The sequence below is a fragment of the Hyperolius riggenbachi genome, chromosome 6, assembly GCF_040937935.1.
Source record: "Hyperolius riggenbachi isolate aHypRig1 chromosome 6, aHypRig1.pri, whole genome shotgun sequence".
NCBI lineage: Eukaryota > Metazoa > Chordata > Amphibia > Anura > Hyperoliidae > Hyperolius > Hyperolius riggenbachi.
In genome coordinates, this window is record NC_090651.1 from 361,393,157 (window position 1) to 361,410,691 (window position 17,535).

A 17,535-nucleotide genomic window follows, 5' to 3' on the forward strand; every position below is an offset into this window, starting at 1 on the left:
TTGGTCCCTAAAAATGTTTTTGCCTCTGTGAGAGTATTATTTGTTTACCTGGTCAAATCCCAGCTGGGAGGACTCAGGATACCTCACGTTATTTACAGGAGGCTTTGTGGAGCACCACTATGGTCTAAAAAATATATATGGCGAGGGTTTTCCTATCCATGATGGGATGGGTGATGCAGGTGCACTCCACGGTTGGCTTGGCACTCACTGATATATGCTAATACTAGCTTTAACAATTTTTTTACTATTTAATAAAATATTTTCTAATTTTCGCAATATGTGTATGGCAATGAACTCTTTTCCATGCTAATGGTGTGCGACATATACTGGCTTGGCGGTGCGTGGTTTTTCGTTGGCAGCACAATTTGCGACCTGCAAAGTCGTGGAACTTTGCAGGTTGTTTTCTCAGTAATAAATCACCCATCTGCCTCGGGGATGCGGTGAATCAAATGGGGCATTCATGCTGAAGAGGATTATATAAGAAAAGCAGTTAAAAAACAAGACTTCAGAGTCTCTTTAAGGACAACACCCCTAGTGAACAGGCCATTTTTACAAATTAGGCCACAGCAGCTTTAAGGGCTCGCTGCAGGGCTGCACAACTCAGCACACAAGTGACCCCCCCCCCCCCCTTTTCTGGCCACCAACAGAGCTTTCTGTTGGTGGGCTGTGATCGCTCCCATAATGTTGATTTATTTTTTTACTAATATTTATTTGTTTATTTTTACAATAAATTTCACAATTTTTTTGATTATTTTTTTTAAGCCACCATCACTCCCCATGCCAGCCAATCAGCATGGTCAGCTGTCATAGGCTTCAGCCTATGACAGTGGATCGCTTCTCTGCCGCCCAGGGGGACAGCCGTGTCACAAGACTGTCCCCAGTATTCCTCCAATTTATCAGCACACCGAGTATTTTTGAAACATGCTCTTTTATTGGGCCATCAATATCCACAAAAGTAATAGCCGACAATTGTTTCGGGGGCCTCGCAGGGTCCCCCTTTATCAAGGCGTGTTGTTTACATGCATGAACAGTGAACTTATATTATATACTAAACTACCGTATTTTTTGGACCATAAGACGCACTTTTTCTCCCCCCAAAAGGGGGGGGGAAGTCTGTGCGTCTTATGGTCCGAATACTACATATTTCGGTCTGGCGCAAGGTGACCCGTTCTTTCCACACTGTCTCTCTGTCCCAGCAATAATGTATGTGCGGCAAGATTAGCTGCCGGTGGCCCCCAGCAGTGATAAATGTGTGGCGAGATTAGCTGCCCGCGGCCCCCAGCAGTGATAAATGCGCGCCGATATTAATAGTTCGGATCTCCCAGCGGTGATGTACTGGTATGTGTAGCCTTGCAGATTGCACTGTTTACCTCTCTAGTTGGCGCGTTTCATGCCCAGTCTGGTCACTTCCTGCATCTTCGCTGGCATCTTCTCACTGCGTGACCTGTCGGCGCGTGTGGGGGGGGGGGGGGGGGGGAGGGGGACACGGACAGTGCTGTAGCAAAAGACACTAATCCAAGCCTCTACCCTTCTTTCTAAAGGCGAAAACTAACCTCCTGTTTTGACAATACCTAGCTAACCAGTCCCCCTAAGCATTGTCTAACTGAACCTATAATGCAAACCACCTTATAACCTATCCTGGTGACAATCTACAGTGGTGTGAAAAACTATTTGCCCCCTTGATTTCTTATTCTTTTGCATGTTTGTCACACTTAAATGTTTTGGCTCATCAAAAACCATTAACTATTAGTCAAAGATAACATAACTGAACACAAAATGCAGTTTTAAATGATGGTTTTTATTATTTAGTGAGAAAAAAACTCCAAATCTACATGGCCCTGTTTGAAAAAGTGATTGCCCCCCTTGTTAAAAAATAACTTAACTGTGGTTTATCACACCTGAGTTCAATTTCTGTAGTCACCCCCAGGCCTGATTACTGCCACACCTGTTTCAATCAAGAAATCACTTAAATAGGAGCTATCTGACACAGAGAAGTAGACCAAAAGCACCTCAAAAGCTAGACATCATGCCAAGATCCAAAGAAAATCAGGAACAAATGAGAACAAAAGTACTGTAACTGAGATATATCAGTCTGGTAAAGGTTATAAAGCCATTTCTAAAGCTTTGGGACTCCAGCGAACCACAGTGAGAGCCATTATCCACAAATGGCAAAAACATGGAACAATGATGAACCTTCCCAGGATTGGCCGGCCGACCAAAATTACCCCAAGAGCGCAGAGAAAACTCATCCGAGAGGCCACAAAAGACCCCAGGACAACATCTAAAGAACTGCAGGCCTCACTTGCCTCAATTGAGGTCAGTGTTCACGACTCCACCATAAGAAAGAGACTGGGCAAAAACGGCCTGCATGGCAGATATCCAAGGCGCAAACCACTTTTAAGCAAAAAGAACATTAAGGCTTGTCTCAATTTTGCTAAAAAAAACATCTCAATGATTGCCAAAACTTTTGGGAAAATACCTTGTGGACCGACGAGACAAAAGTTGAAATTTTTGGAAGGTGCGTGTCCTGTTACATCTGGCGTAGAAGTCACACATCATTTCAGCAAAAGAAGATCATACCAACAGTAAAATATGGTGGTGGTAGTGTGATGGTCTGGGGTTGTTTTGCTGCTTCAGGACCTGGAAGGCTTGCTGTGATAGATGGAACCATGAATTCTACTGTCTACCAAAAAATCCTGAAGGAGAATGTCCGGCCATCTGTTTGTCAACTCAAGCTGAAGCGATCTTGGGTGCTGCAGCAGGACAATGACCCAAAACACACCAGAAAATCCACCTCTGAATGGCTGAAGAAAAACAAAATGAAGACTTTGGAGTGGCCTAGTCAAAGTCCTGACCTGAATCCTATTGAGATGTTGTGGCATGACCTTAAAAAGGTGGTTCATGCTAGAAAACCCTCAAATAAAGCTGAATTACAACAATTCTGCAAAGATGAGTGGGCCAAAATTCCTCCAGAGCGCTGTAAAAGACTTGTTGCAAGTTATCGCAAACGCTTGATTGCAGTTATTGCTGCTAAGGGTGGCCCAACCAGTTATTAGGTTCAGGAGGCAATTTCTTTTTCACACAGGGCCATGTAGGTTTTGAGGTTTTTTTTTCACTAACTAATAAAAACCAATCATTTAAAACTGCATTTTGTGTTCAATTATGTTATCTTTGACTAATAGTTAACGGTTTTTGATGAGCAGAAACATTTAAGTGTGACAAACATGCAAAAGAATAAGAAATCAGGAAGGGGGCAAATAGTTTTTCACACCACTGTATCTATGGTTATAATGATCATGATAACAGCAGATGAGTTCTATTTCCCAAACCAACAGTCCTTGCCTTGATTAGGAGGGGGAGAGGTTACACAAGACGCCCCTGCACCATGGATTCACCAGGTTTAGTATATTTTTTTCCCTGTTTTTTTCCTCTAAACCTAGGTGCGTCTTATGGTCCGGAGCGTCTTATAGTCCAAAAAATACGGTAATCCATAATACCCCTCCCCAAAAGTGAACCAATCAGTGATGTCATCTGCCTGCTAAGCATAGTAAACATATTGTATAACATACAAGATCACTTGATCAATACTGATATTCACCATTTCTTATATGCTAATGCGCACAGCGCTACTGAAATATGCAGGCTTACTTGTCCCTAAGTCACCCCATAACGCTCTTCCTGTAAAAGGTGATTAATTGGACAAGGATTCAAATGTTAACAATGGCTGTGCAGCCGTTGTTGTCTGTGAATGACAGCTCACACATATTATATACAACCAGCATTTTTTTTTTTACTAGACCAGCATTCAAAGGGTTACACACAGGGCTGGAAAGTTCAGTGCTCTAAATGTGGAAGCATCCGAAGTGTAGATAATGTTATCTTGTGTTTACTTTCGTCTTTAATATTATGTCTGGGTTTTATACCGTTTTAACCTCCTTGCCGGTCTAATTCCCGCGGCCCTGCAGCTATGGGAATGTTTTTTTGAATTTTTTTTTATCATGTAGCTAGCCTACATGATGCCCCCCTCCCTGCGGCGTCCCTCCCACCCCTCCGATCGCCGCCGGCGCACTCGCCCATAAGGAAATCCCGTTCTAAACGGGATTTCCTTTAGGGCTTCCCCGATCGCGATGACGTCACTGATGTCATCAACGTCATGACGTCAGCGGGAGTCCAGATCCACCCCTCTGCGCTGCCTGGCACTGATTGGCCAGGCTGCGCACGGGGTCTCGGGGGGGGAGAGGGGTGGGGCCCTCTAACACGGTGGGTAGCGACGAATTGGCAGTGAGCGGTGGCGATTGAAGGTAACACGCAGCAAGCAAAGTACTCGCTACGTGTTTTTTTAAAAAAATTATGTAAATCGGCCCAGCAGGGCCAGAGCAATCCTCTGTGGCAGGTTACCCCGAGCCCAGCTCGGAATAACCAGCAAGGAGGTTAAGTGGTTAACAGCAAAGCCCCCATACATGCTATCATCCCCAAAATGGATAAGTATCTTAAGGGAAAGCATGTGAACAAGTCAAAAAACAATTTTTTTAATGGACCTTGTAGTTTTTGAGATAATAGATTTTAAAACTGCAAAGGAAAAATGGTTTATAAACTCAGAAAAACATCAAAAATACTTCAAAATATTTTTTCCTTTCCTTTTTTTTAAAATAAATTATCTTAAAAGTTAGTGTTTTTGAAAAAAAAAAAATGTTTTTGACTTGTTCCCACTCTTCCCTTTAACATACGTAGCAATTCTGGTGACAACAACATGTATTGGGGCTTTGCAATTAACCGCTAAATTCAGCACAAAATTAGGTGAAAATTATGCAAAATGACAAAACTACAGTTCCTGATAACGTTTCCATATGAAATTAATTACAATGTTGCCCAAATTCTTTTTTTTCGTGAAGTACGATGGAAAATTACGATTATGCAAAATTCGTGCTCATTACTGACCCCTATGTAGAGTGGAGGCATCTAGTAGGGATGATGAAGGGGGAGGGGGGCAAAAACAGCTTGTGACATTCCCTCATTATGTGTGTGTGTTGGGGGGGGGGGGGGGGGAGAAGCAGCAACACATGCAGTTTGGAGGTGAACAAACTTGGCTTGTGACAAGTGTGTCTTAACTCCTCTCCTTATAGGGGTAAGCTTTTCTTATGCTAGGAACACACCATGCAATTTCCCGTCCGATCGGCGGGTATCGGGCAATTACTTCCAACATGTCCGGTCTGTTTCCGATCGAGAAAGGGATCGATTTTGCAAAGTTATCATCAGAAAACCGATCGATTCCCTTTATCGATCGGGAGCAGTTTGGACATGCACACACTGTGCACCTTCCTGTTAGATCACCCGTTGAGCGGACAGGAAATTGCATCGTGTATTCCCGGCATTGAATGTGTGCATTTTAATATGTAATGCCAAGGTGGCATGCTTTTGTATTTTAGATTCTTGGCAGATGTTTGGCAGAAGCCAACTCCTTGAATTGAAGAAAATGTTTAACACCTTGACGAGTTGTAAAGAATGGCCCGGGCTTCATGGTATCTTATTTATCATAATTAACCTGAACACATTGACTCTAAACGCTGATATATGGCTGACATATGAATGTTAATAGCAGCAGATTTCTCATCAATCTTACTTGCATTCAGTCTGTATACTGTTCCTTTGCTCAGAAGTTGTGCATATACTTGCACAGGTGTATGTTGGTTACGTGTTCATTTAGGTGAAGGGTGAATGCTCTCTGTACGATAGAATATTGGCAAAGAAATGTTACTGATATTTAAAGGGACTCCGAGGAGTGAAAAGAAACAAAATCAGAACTTACCTGGGGCTTTCTCCAGCCCACCGTAGGTCGGGAGGTCTCCTGGCTCCTCTCCCGGTCCCTCCACAGAAATCCTGAACGGTGACACAGGGGCCGAGTGTCGGGCTGACACCTCCTGAACGATGACGCTCGTCGTCATCACGCCGGCTGGTCGTGATTTCTGTTGAGGGACTGTGAGAGGAGCCAGGAGGACGCCGGGGGACCTCCCGACCTACGGTGGGCTGGAGAAAGCCCCAGGTAAGTTCCGATTTTTTTTTCACTCCTCGGAATCCTTTTAATTCTATTTTTCTCTATTCTATTCTACTATTGGCTAAGTCTTGCCACTTTCGTTGTTTTTTTTTCACTTCTGCACCGATTGGCTCTCTCTAACCAATCCTCTTGTCCCTCCTAACCTCCTTCCTCATGGTTTACCCTACCAACCTGTAGTCCTTCACCATGCCTAACTTAAACCACTTAAAGAGACTCTGAAGTTTTACCTACTTTACTCATAAAATCCTCTTCAGCATGAATGCCCCACTTGAATCGCTGCATGCCGCGACAGAGGAATGATTTATCACAGAGGATTAGCCCTGCAAAGCTCCCGGGCTCGCAGGGCTTTACTTCCTTGCACAGGCAGAGCTTTGAGCTGTAGCTCTGCCTCCTCCGCAGTCAATCTCTGTCGACCGCCACCTCTCCCCGCCCCTCAGTCTTCTTTTACTGTGAGGGGCAGGGAGGAGGTGGTGATCCGCGGAGATTGATCGCAGAAAGGCAGAGCTACAGCTCAAAGCTCTGCCTATCCAGGGCAGCACAATTTGCGACCTGCAAAGTCGTGGAACTTTGCAGGTTGTTTTCTCAGTAATAAATCACCCATTTGCCTCGGGGATGAGGTAATTTAAGTGGGGCATTCATGCTGAAGAGGATTATACGAGAAAAGCAGTTAAAAAAAACAAGACTTCAGAGTCTCTTCAAGGACCACAGGCTTAAACCCCCTTAGTGAACAGGCCATTTTTACAAATTAGGTCACAGCAGCTTGAAGGGCTCGCTGCAGGGCTGCACAACTCAACACACAAGTGATCCCCCCCCCCTCTTCTGCCCGCCAACAGAGCTTTCTGTTGGTGGGCTGTGATCGCTCCCCCAATGTTTATTTATTTTTTTACTAATATTTATTTGTTTATTTTTACAATAAATTTCACAATTTTTTAAATGATTTTTTAAGCCACCATCACTCCCCATGCCAGCCAATCAGCATGGTCAGCTGTCATAGGCTTCAGCCTATGACAGTGGATCACTTCTCTGTTGCCCAGGGGGACAGCCGTGTCACAAGTCCCCAGTATTCCTCCAATATATCAGCACACCGAGTATTCTGGAAACACGCTCTTTTATTGGGCCATCCGTATCCACAAAAGTAATAGCCGACAATTGTTTCGGGGGCCTCGCAGGGTCCCCCTTTATCAAGGCGTGTTGTTTACATGCATTAACAGTGAACTTATATTATATACTAAACTAATACATAATACCCCTCCCCAAAAGTGACCCAATCAGTGATGTCATCTCCCTGCTTAGCATAGTAAACAAATCATATAACATACAAGATCACTTGATCAATACTGATATTCACCATTTCTTATATGCTAATGCGCACAGCGCTACTGAAATATGCAGGCTTACCTGTCACTAAGTCGCCCCATGATGCACTTCCTGTAAAAGGCGATTAATTGGACAAGGATTCAAATGTCAACAATGGCTGTGCAGCAGTTGCTGTCTGTGAATGACAGCTCACGGCTCCGTGCACAGCATTCCTCGTCATCTTGCGCCACGCCCCCTCCAAACAGAGGCCCGGGAGAGCGACCAATGGTCTACGCCGTCACTCCGTTGCCCAGCAATGCTCCCGACCGGCGTTGTGGGGCAGAATGCGGCGCTCGTGGGGGGCGGTGCTCACTAACACGCCGCTTCCATCCATTGGCACAATCCCCCTTACGTATGGGGCCTGCGCACTGTTCCTATGTGTTCCTACGCTCACCGTGGTTGTCATAGTAACCTTAAACGCCTATGGGAGGTCCACATTGCTCTCCCTGGCAATTGGGTGTGACGTCGACATGCTCTAAACCGTGGGGAGACCACTACTGTTTAAGTAGCAAACTGCAATTAACATCAGAATACATTGTCCAACTCACCTATCCAAGCGTTGTCCTTTGCATGACTGGGGGCTAAAGGAGGGACAGGGTCCTGGTTCAAAAAATATAGAAAAATATAGAAAAGATTATATAATTATAATTATATATTCTGTCCCCAGTACAGCGCTACAGTAGACCGGAGGGCTGTACAGATACAGAGTAAATAGATGGCCATCGCCGCTGGGAGACTGATGGTGGAGCGGAGCTCAAGCAGATTCAAGCAGAGATGAACACAAATCGGCGCGCGCAATCTCCTGCAAAACCCCGCCCCAGGACTTCACGCCAATTTGCGTGGAGTGACCCTGGGGCTGCCTCCGCGTTCACGCCAAGCGGCATTACGTGGTCGGCAGGGGATTAATCTCTCACCACCCAAACTGATTCCATTCCTGATAGATCTACATTACGTCATCGGACACAGCTTGTCCAACCAAGGCTAACATGTTAAGAAGCAAACAAATTAATAATAACATAACATCAGGTAACTTATAAAACTGCAAAATAAAACATTAAGACCCTTTGCTCCATACTGCTTTGAAGACGTACAAATTAAAGGAATATTAAATTGTCTCCTTTCACTTGAAGCAACTAACGCTAAATGACTCACTCAATTACAAAAAAGGAAAGATGGGGGATTTGCCTTCACTTCCAATGAGGTAACGTCCGTTACCTCAGGTGCCTAGATATATAGGCTCCCCCCACAATCCGGATGCTATGGAGCTCACTCCTCCCCCTGCCTGATACAAACCCTCGAAACACCTGGAAGCCAAATATCTCATTCCCAGTCATGGTGTGCAAGGAGGTGGGAAGGAGGAGACGCGCATGCATGGAAGCGTCTTTTTACCATGTGCTTCCGTGCACTTCCATTTGCCCAAAACCGGAAGTAACCACAAGCACGCATCCCTTCCTGCTTGGACGGATGCCAGACGGGGAATACTGCATAGTAACGTGGTATTCCCCGAAGGCCTGTTGTTGGCGGTGCGGCTGCCGCACCATACCACTAACACCAATATACAGTGTGAAGCCGGCCTGAGGCTTATGAGGATTTTTGTTTCGTTAAATTGGCCACTGCAGCTTTAAGGCCAAGCTGCAGGGCGGCACAACACAGCACAAAAGTGATTCTTTCCCCCTTTTCTCCCCACCAACAGAGCTCTCAGTTGGTGTGGTCTGATCGCCCCCCCCCCCCCCATGTTTGTTTGTTTATTTGTGTTTGTTTATTTGATGTTTTTTTTGTCAAAAATGATTTTTTTTAATTAATTGTAAACCCCCCCTCCCTCCCTACCTCTCTCCCCCCGCTAGCCAGGAGGGCTCAGGAGGGGACAGCTGTGTCACACGGCTGTCCCCAGTACAGCTCTGCTGCTGATCGCAGTGCTGAACGTGTAAATCGACGGCGATTACCGCGTCTAACAGTCTCCCGTGTGCCAACCTCCGCTCGGAGACTGAAGGCGGAGCTCCGCTCCACCCACCAAGCAGGAGATGCGCGCGCACCCTGCGCGCGATCTCCTGCAAAACACAGCCCCAGGACTTTACGCCAATTGGCGTTAGGCAGTCCTGGGGCTGCCGCTGCGGCCACGCCCATTGGCGTGACGCGGGCGGCAACAGGTTAACACACATACAGAGACATCGGAACGGGAAATTTCACACATGTATTTACAATTAATATTGCAAGAATTACACAAAGTGACAGGAGAGTTATGCAAATTTACTGGAAATCAAGATTACCCCAAAAAATCGTAAATGCGAGAATCAGGCAAAGTTTCACAAAACCAGAAATTCTCATTATGATCAATACACCAATCTATGCAATGGCCAATCTTGTAACTGGTGCTTTTGTTAACTTAGTAGGAGCAGAGTATGGTACCATGATCGGCACCTGTAAAAGCAGGAAGTTTTGAATTAGGATGATACATACCATATATTGATAAAGATACCATATTTACATACACAATAAATTGCATCATCCTGTTTCAAAAGCCACTGCTTTCAATAACTTGAGAGAATTTTCTGCACAGTATTTTTTTATATCTATAATTTTATGTTAAATAACTTTATTAACAATAGTCTTCACCACTGGGAATAGGAGGCACAGATCTACACAGCTTTGAGCATGTGGTTAGCCTGGGAGTTCTAATTGATGGGGATTTAAACTTCATCCTATTTTCGCCTGAAGAACATCACAAAAATCAAACACCTTATCTCCCCAGAGCAAGATCTGCCAACCTTAGTTCATGCCTTCATTACATCTTGACTAGACCATTGTGATGCTCTCTACACCGGCCTTCCAAACAAGGACATGTACCACCTACAGCTGATGGCTCAAACCTCCGATTTTAGGTTCGGGTTCACGCGAACTTCGCGAACCGCAATAGACTTCAATGGGGAGGTGAACTTTGACAACTACAAACATTTATGCTGGCCACAAAAGTGATAGAAAGGATGTTTCATAGTTACATAGTTACATAGTTACATAGTTACTTTGGTTGAAAAAAGACATACGTCCATCGAGTTCAACCAGTACAAAGTACAACTCCAGCCTGCTCCCTCACATATCCCTGTTGATCATAAAATCCCTGGATTAACATCATTGGCATTACCTAGTAATTGTAGCCATGGATGTCATTCAACGCAAGGAAAGCATCTAAGCCCCCTTTAAATGCAGGTATAGAGTTTGCCATAACGACTTCCTGTGGCAATGCATTCCACATCTTAATCACTCTTACTGTAAAGAACCCTTTCCTAAATAAATGGCTAAAACGTTTTTCCTCCATGCGCAGATCATGTCCTCTAGTCCTTTGAGAAGGCCTAGGGACAAAAAGCTCATCCGCCAAGCTATTATATTGCCCTCTGATGTATTTATACATGTTAATTAGATCTCCTCTAAGGCGTCTTTTCTCTAGACTAAATAAACCCAGTTTATCTAACCTTTCTTGGTAAGTGAGACCTTCCATCCCACGTATCAATTTTGTTGCTCGTCTCTGCACCTGCTCTAAAACTGCAATATCTTTTTTGTAATGTGGTGCCCAGAACTGAATTCCATATTCCAGATGTGGCCTTACTAGAGAGTTAAACAGGGGCAATATTATGCTAGCATCTCGAGTTTTTATTTCCCTTTTAATGCATCCCAAAATTTTGTTAGCTTTAGCTGCAGCGGCTTGGCATTGAGTACGATTATTTAACTTGTTGTCGATGAGTACTCCTAAGTCCTTCTCCAAGTTTGATGTCCCCAACTGTATCCCATTTATTTTGTATGGTGTTAGACCATTGGTACGACCAAAATGCATGACTTTACATTTGTCAACATTGAATTTCATCTGCCATGTATGTGCCCATATAGCCATCCTATCCAGATCCTGTTGCAATATAACACTATCTTCCTTAGAGTTGATGATTCTGCACAATTTTGTATCATCTGCAAAAATAGCAACATTGCTCACTACTGTATCCACTAGGTCATTAATAAATAAATTGAAGAGCACTGGACCCAGTACAGACCCCTGTGGGACCCCACTGCTAACAGTCTCCCATTTTGAGTATGATCCATTGACCACAACTCTTTGTTTTCTGTCCATTAGCCAGTTCCCTATCCAAGCACACAGACTCTTCCCCAGTCCTTGCATCCTCATCTTTTGCACCAGACTTTTGTGGGGAACAGTGTCGAATGCCTTAGCAAAGTCTAAGTATATCACATCTACAGCATTCCCAATATCCATATTAGCATTCACTACCTCATAAAAGCTGAGCATGTTAGTCAAACAGGACCTGTCTTTAGTAAACCCATGTTGATGCTGAGAAATAAGATTATTTTCTACTATGAAGTCATGTATAGTATCTCTTAGTAACCCCTCAAATAGTTTGCATACAACTGATGTTAAGCTTACAGGTCTATAATTTCCTGGATCTGATTTTTTGCCCTTCTTAAATAATGGGAAAACGTGGGCTGTACGCCAATCCACTGGGACTCTGCCAGTTGCAAGAGAGTCACAAAAGATAAGATAAAGGGGTTTATCTATAACTGAACTTAATTCCCTTAGGACCCGAGGATGCATGCCATCCGGGCCAGGTGCCTTGTCTATTTTTAATTTATTTAGTCTTGCCTTTACTTCTTCCTGCGTTAAGTATTTAATATTACAGTTAGAAGATTGAGACTCTTCCGCCTCTGTAATTTGCAACAGTGCTGTTTCCTTTGTAAAGACAGAAGCAAAGAAAGCATTTAATAACTCTGCCTTACCTTGGTCATCCACCATTGAGTTCCCACCCTCATCCTTTAGGAGTCCTATACAGTCAACCTTTCTTTTTTTAGAGTTGATGTACTTGTAAAACTTTTTTGGGTTAGATTTGATATCCCTAGCGATTTGATTTTCAGCTTCGATCTTTGCCAGCCTAATTTCTTTTTTACAATTTTTATTGCACTCCTTATAATTGCTTAGTGCAGCCTCGGTCCCCTCCTGTTTTAGGACCTTATAGGCATTCTTTTTCCTCTTCATTTTATCTTTAACCTTTCTATTCATCCATAGAGGCCTTTTTTTATTCCTAGACATTTTGTTTCCATATGGGATATACATACTACAATATTGATTGAGAATACGTTTAAAAGCTTGCCATTTCCCTTCAGTGTCCTCCCCTTGTAGTATATTATCCCAGTTCACCAAACTTAGTGCCTGCCTGATTTGATTGAACTTTGCTTTTCTAAAATTCATAGTTTTAGTGGTCCCGCTGCCCCGTGGCCTATCAGTCACCAGATCAAACGTTATCATGTTGTGATCACTATTTCCCAAATGTTCTTGAACCTGCACATTTGATACATTATCTGGTCTATTCGAAATGATCAGATCCAGTAACGCATTCCCCCTAGTTGGTTCCGTTACCATTTGAGTCAAGTAATTGTCCTGTAGTGCTGCCAGAAATCTGCTGCTTTTACCAGAATGGGTAGCCTCAATACCCCAGTCAATGTCTGGAAAGTTGAAGTCGCCCATAACTATGACCTCATTTTTACTTGCCGCTTTTTCAATTTGCTGTAGTAATTGCAGTTCTGCAGCTTCATTAATATGAGGTGGTCTGTAGCATACCCCAATAAGCAATTGGCAACTTTTATTTCCACCATGAATATTTACCCAAACGGACTCCACATCTTCGCAATCTTCCTCCATCTCATCGTTGAGGACAGCTGTAAAAGAATTCTTAACAAAGAGACAAACCCCTCCACCTTTTTTCCCTGTTCTATCCCTCCTGAACACATTGTATCCTTTTAAATTGGCTATCCAGTCATGACTTTCATCCATCCATGTCAAGGGGTCTAAAACCTGGAGGGGTGCATGGCGGAGTGAGATACACACCAAAAGTCCTGGGGAAAAATCTGGATGTGACGCAAAGCAGCGTTTTAAGGGCAGAAATCACATTACAATGCTAAATTGGAGGCATAAAGTGCTTTAAAACATCTTGCATGTGTATACATCAATCGGAGTGTAATTAGTGTACTGATTCACACTTCGCACCGCAAACAGCTGTTTGTGTAGTGACGGCCTTGCTGCACTGGTGCGCACCATGGCGAGAGTGCAGGCCTTGGCGGTTTTCAGGCCCATATGAGCCTGAGGTAGCTCAGTGATAGAACAACAGTGACTGTCCAGCTTATCGAATTTGGTCTGTCCACAATGAAGCAACGACCTTATTATCTTGAGTATGCCCCCCCCCCCCCGAGACACTCATATAGCCGGCAGTCATTGCTTCATTGTGATACGCAAGCCCCTTCACCGCAGCAAGGGGCAAGGTAACGATCACGAAGGGGAATTGACGCATGTATTAGGTCGGACAATAATGGTAATGAGGTTTTTAAAATAAAAACCTCATTTTAGGGAGACTTCAGAGTCTCTTTAAGACCACCAGATCCAGTTCTAAAAAGGATATCCCTGCAGTATTTTCTTTTGCACTAGCGATTGTAGGACCTGTCTCTGTTTTTCTTGTGCATTATTACACAATCTGTAGTAGATAAGAATTCAGCTGCACCAATCTCAGGATAAAAGTCCAATTTTTATTGAGGCAATTGTGGACAAACAGCAATTCAGCCCACGCTGTATAAAGGTATAGCTCCTTAGTCACAGCTCAGTAGGCGCAGTGGTTGCAGCGACCTGTTTCCTGGATTGTATATTATAGAATCTGTTCAAACTTGTTGCCTTCATACTACATGGAAGTGGTAAGACTGGTCAGCAGGGATGGTCGTAGCCAGCCAACTTCGCTACGCTGGAACTACGCGTAGTTTTCCGCAATTACGCTTCCCCAAACTACAGCTTCGAAATCAAATATTCGTTTCGTATGCATTTCGTAGACTACACGTTAAAATACGCAATTACGCGTAGTGCGAAGCGTAGTGTATGCCGGGAACTCTTCTATGCGTACATTCCCCTTTCCAATGGGTAAATTTATAAGCATACAATCGCACACGGAAAATTAGACGCGAGTAACGCATTCGTAGTTCACTACGCAATACACTTGTTAACTACGCATAGTGGGCATAAGCTACGCGTAGCGGTACTTCGCTACGCGTAAATTCGTAAGCGTAGTTTTGAAACTTCACCTACGAACTACGATGCGTAGATGCGAACTACGATGCGTAAATGTGCACTGGCATAGTTTCTGCTCATCCCTGCTGGTCAGTGATTGGACAATCAACATTGTATATGCACCCTTAAAGAGAATCTGTACTCTAAAATTCTTACAATAAAAAGCATACCATTCTATTCATTATGTTCTCCTGGGCCCCTCTGTGCTGTTTCTGCCACTCCCTGCTGCAATCCTGGCTTGTAATTAACAGTTTTAGGCAGTGTTTACAAACAAAAGACTGGCTTCTAACCAGAGTATCATAGGCTGAGAACTAGCTTACTGTGTGACTCATGCAGAGCTTGGAGGGGGTGTGTAAAGCTTCTGCCAATGACAAGCAGTGCTGCACATTCCACACATTCCAGCCTCAGCCGACAGACATGACAGAGGAAAGGAGATAAGATTTATTACAGAGACAGTGCAAGTAGGAAAGGCTGCAGTAAGACAGACCACATTAGAACAGTAATAGGACAGAAGAAATAAGGCTCAAAATTTTGTTACAGAGTCTCTTTAAGCCTGCTACACACATCAAATTTGTTGGCCAATGATTGGCCATGGCCAATTTTACTGCCATCATGTAGTATGAAGCCTGGTACACATTTTCAATTACGATTGGCCAATCACTGGCCAATTTTAAAAACCCCATGTAGTATGAGGGCTTAACTACAGAATCTGTTCATAGTATTCAATGGGCTTGATTCACTAACCGGCACTAAGTGTTAGTGCCGGAGTAAAAAATAGTTTTCCGGCGCTAAGCCGGTTAGTGTGCCTTATCTGAGGTTAGTGTGTCTTATCTGAGTTAGTGTGCCTTATCTGAGTTAGTGTGCCTTATCTGAGGTTAGTGTGCCTTATCTGAGTTAGTGTGCATTATCTGAGGTTAGTGTGCCTTATCTGAGTTAGTGTGCCTTATCTGAGTTAGTGTGCCTTATCTGAGTTAGTGTGCCTTATCTGAGGTTAGTGTGCCTTATCTGAGTTAGTGTGCATTATCTGAGGTTAGTGTGCCTTATCTGAGTTAGTGTGCCTTAAGTAGCTTTGTGCACACTAAATAGCTTTGTGCACACTAACAGATGGACAAAGCTACATCACAAACTGCAGATAAGGCACACTAACCGCAGATAAGGCACATGGTTAGCTCTGTAGTTTGTGCCCACTAAGTGATAAGGCACACTAACCGGCTTAGTGCCGGTTAGTGAATCAAGCCCAATATCTGTTGACTCTCATAGTACATAGAGGTGGTAAAACTGGTCAGTGATGGACCAATCCTAATTGACAGTGTGTACCAGGCTTAAGGGTAAGCAGATTTTGAATACTATGAACAGATTATGTAAGTAAATGCTCATACTACATGGAGGTAGGAGGTCAATGATTGGCCAACACTCCCTTCTGGAGCCCCCCCTTCTAAAAGGCAGGCAGCGTCAGGCATTGGACTCACTCGTGTGCCTGCAGTAATTAGAGAAGGGAGAGCTGCTGCAGACTCACATAGGGAAAGCTTAGTTAGGCTCTTGTAGGCTTGTTAGCTTGCTCCTTGCTGATTCTTATTGCTAAAGAAGCACCCCTCAACAGCTCTTTTGAGAGGTAATGTTGTTCTTGTGATCTATTTTTTTTTTTTTTTTTGTTTTTTGTGGCCCACTTGCATTATATACAGCCCTGTCAGTCAGTCGCAGCTGGCCTTTGGCACCTTAAGGGCTGGTTCAGACGGACGCTTGCAGAGTGTTTACCGAAAGCGTTTGGAACGTCACGTTAAACGCTCCCATTCAAGTGAATGGGAGCGTTTGCACCGAGCTTTTGCTTCACACGTTTACACGAACGCGGCGTTCTGGTCCCAATTTTTGCTTGCGTTCGAGGTGCCTCTGGAAGCTACATGTAGCTACCAGGGGCGGCCAACCGCGACGGGTAATGTCCCCCAAGGGAAGAAAAAACGCAACCGCATCCGAACGCAATGCGAAGGCTGCTGAAAGCCTGATTGCGCAGCCACCGCACGTCATCAAACGCGACGCCGCGCAGACGTCCCTGTGAACCAGCCCTAATTCATACTGTGCCACTGCCAGGCCCAGCACATTCAGTGACTGCCTGTGTGTGTGACAGGCAGCTGCACATTTTATAATCCCAATCACTGCACCTATTCACTGTTCAGTGCACCTACCTACCTATACCTACATGAGCGCACGCATTGTTAATACCACCAGTCATTGCACCTGTTCAGTGTGCCTGTGTGTGTGTGTGTGTGACAGGCAGCTGCACATTTGTAATACCACTCACTACAACCTGTTCACTGCACCTGTGTAACCGCACATTGTTGTACCAGCAGTCACTGCATACCTGTTCACTGCACCTGTGTAACCATACATTGTATTAGTCAAGTCAGTGCATACCTTTCACTTCACCCCCCCAATATGGACAAAACAAAAGGCAAAGCCAGAGGCAGGCCACCTAGCAGGTCTGTTCAAGGTTGCGCTGTCGTGATTTTGTGCGGCCCTCGACCAAAGTACAGTGTTCAAAAGAAGGCACGTGCCATCAACCCCCAATATTGTCAGGACGTAGTTGACTATTTAACACAGAACACCTCATCTTTCTCAGCTTATGCACGGAAGCGTGACATATCTTCCTCCTCCTGCTCTGATTCTGGCACCCCACTTAACACTCAGTTGGCCGCCTCCACCAACGTGCCATCACCCCAGGGCTCGGCGGTGTGGACATTTTTTTGTGTGTCTGAATTAAATTGAGAGCAATGCCATCTGTACTCTCTGCCACCGAAAATTGAGCCGTGGAAAGACCAAGACCTGCGTAGGGACAACTACCTTACGAAGGCACATGATTACAAAGCACAAATTGCAATGGGATGACCACCTGAGGAAAAGCAGCACACAAAAGCAAAGCCACACACCACAGTGAAAGATACCAGGCCACAATTTTTTCTCAAAAAAGGCGATACCTAAACTGTACCGTGATGTTGAAAGGCAAGTGGTGACATCTCTGGCACACAGCGTTGGG

The 17,535-nt window shown here is 44.3% G+C and overlaps 1 protein-coding gene across 1 annotated transcript in view; it reads left to right on the forward strand.

Annotated features, from left to right (window-relative positions):
• LOC137522265 (beta-1,3-galactosyltransferase 2-like) overlaps nucleotides 1–17,535 on the forward strand; it is a 76,826-nt gene that overhangs the window by 47,009 nt on the left and 12,282 nt on the right. The window contains exon 4 of the mRNA XM_068242294.1: nucleotides 5,427–5,519. The gene's annotated coding sequence lies outside the window, so the exon portion shown is untranslated. The remainder of the gene's footprint in view (nucleotides 1–5,426; nucleotides 5,520–17,535) is intronic.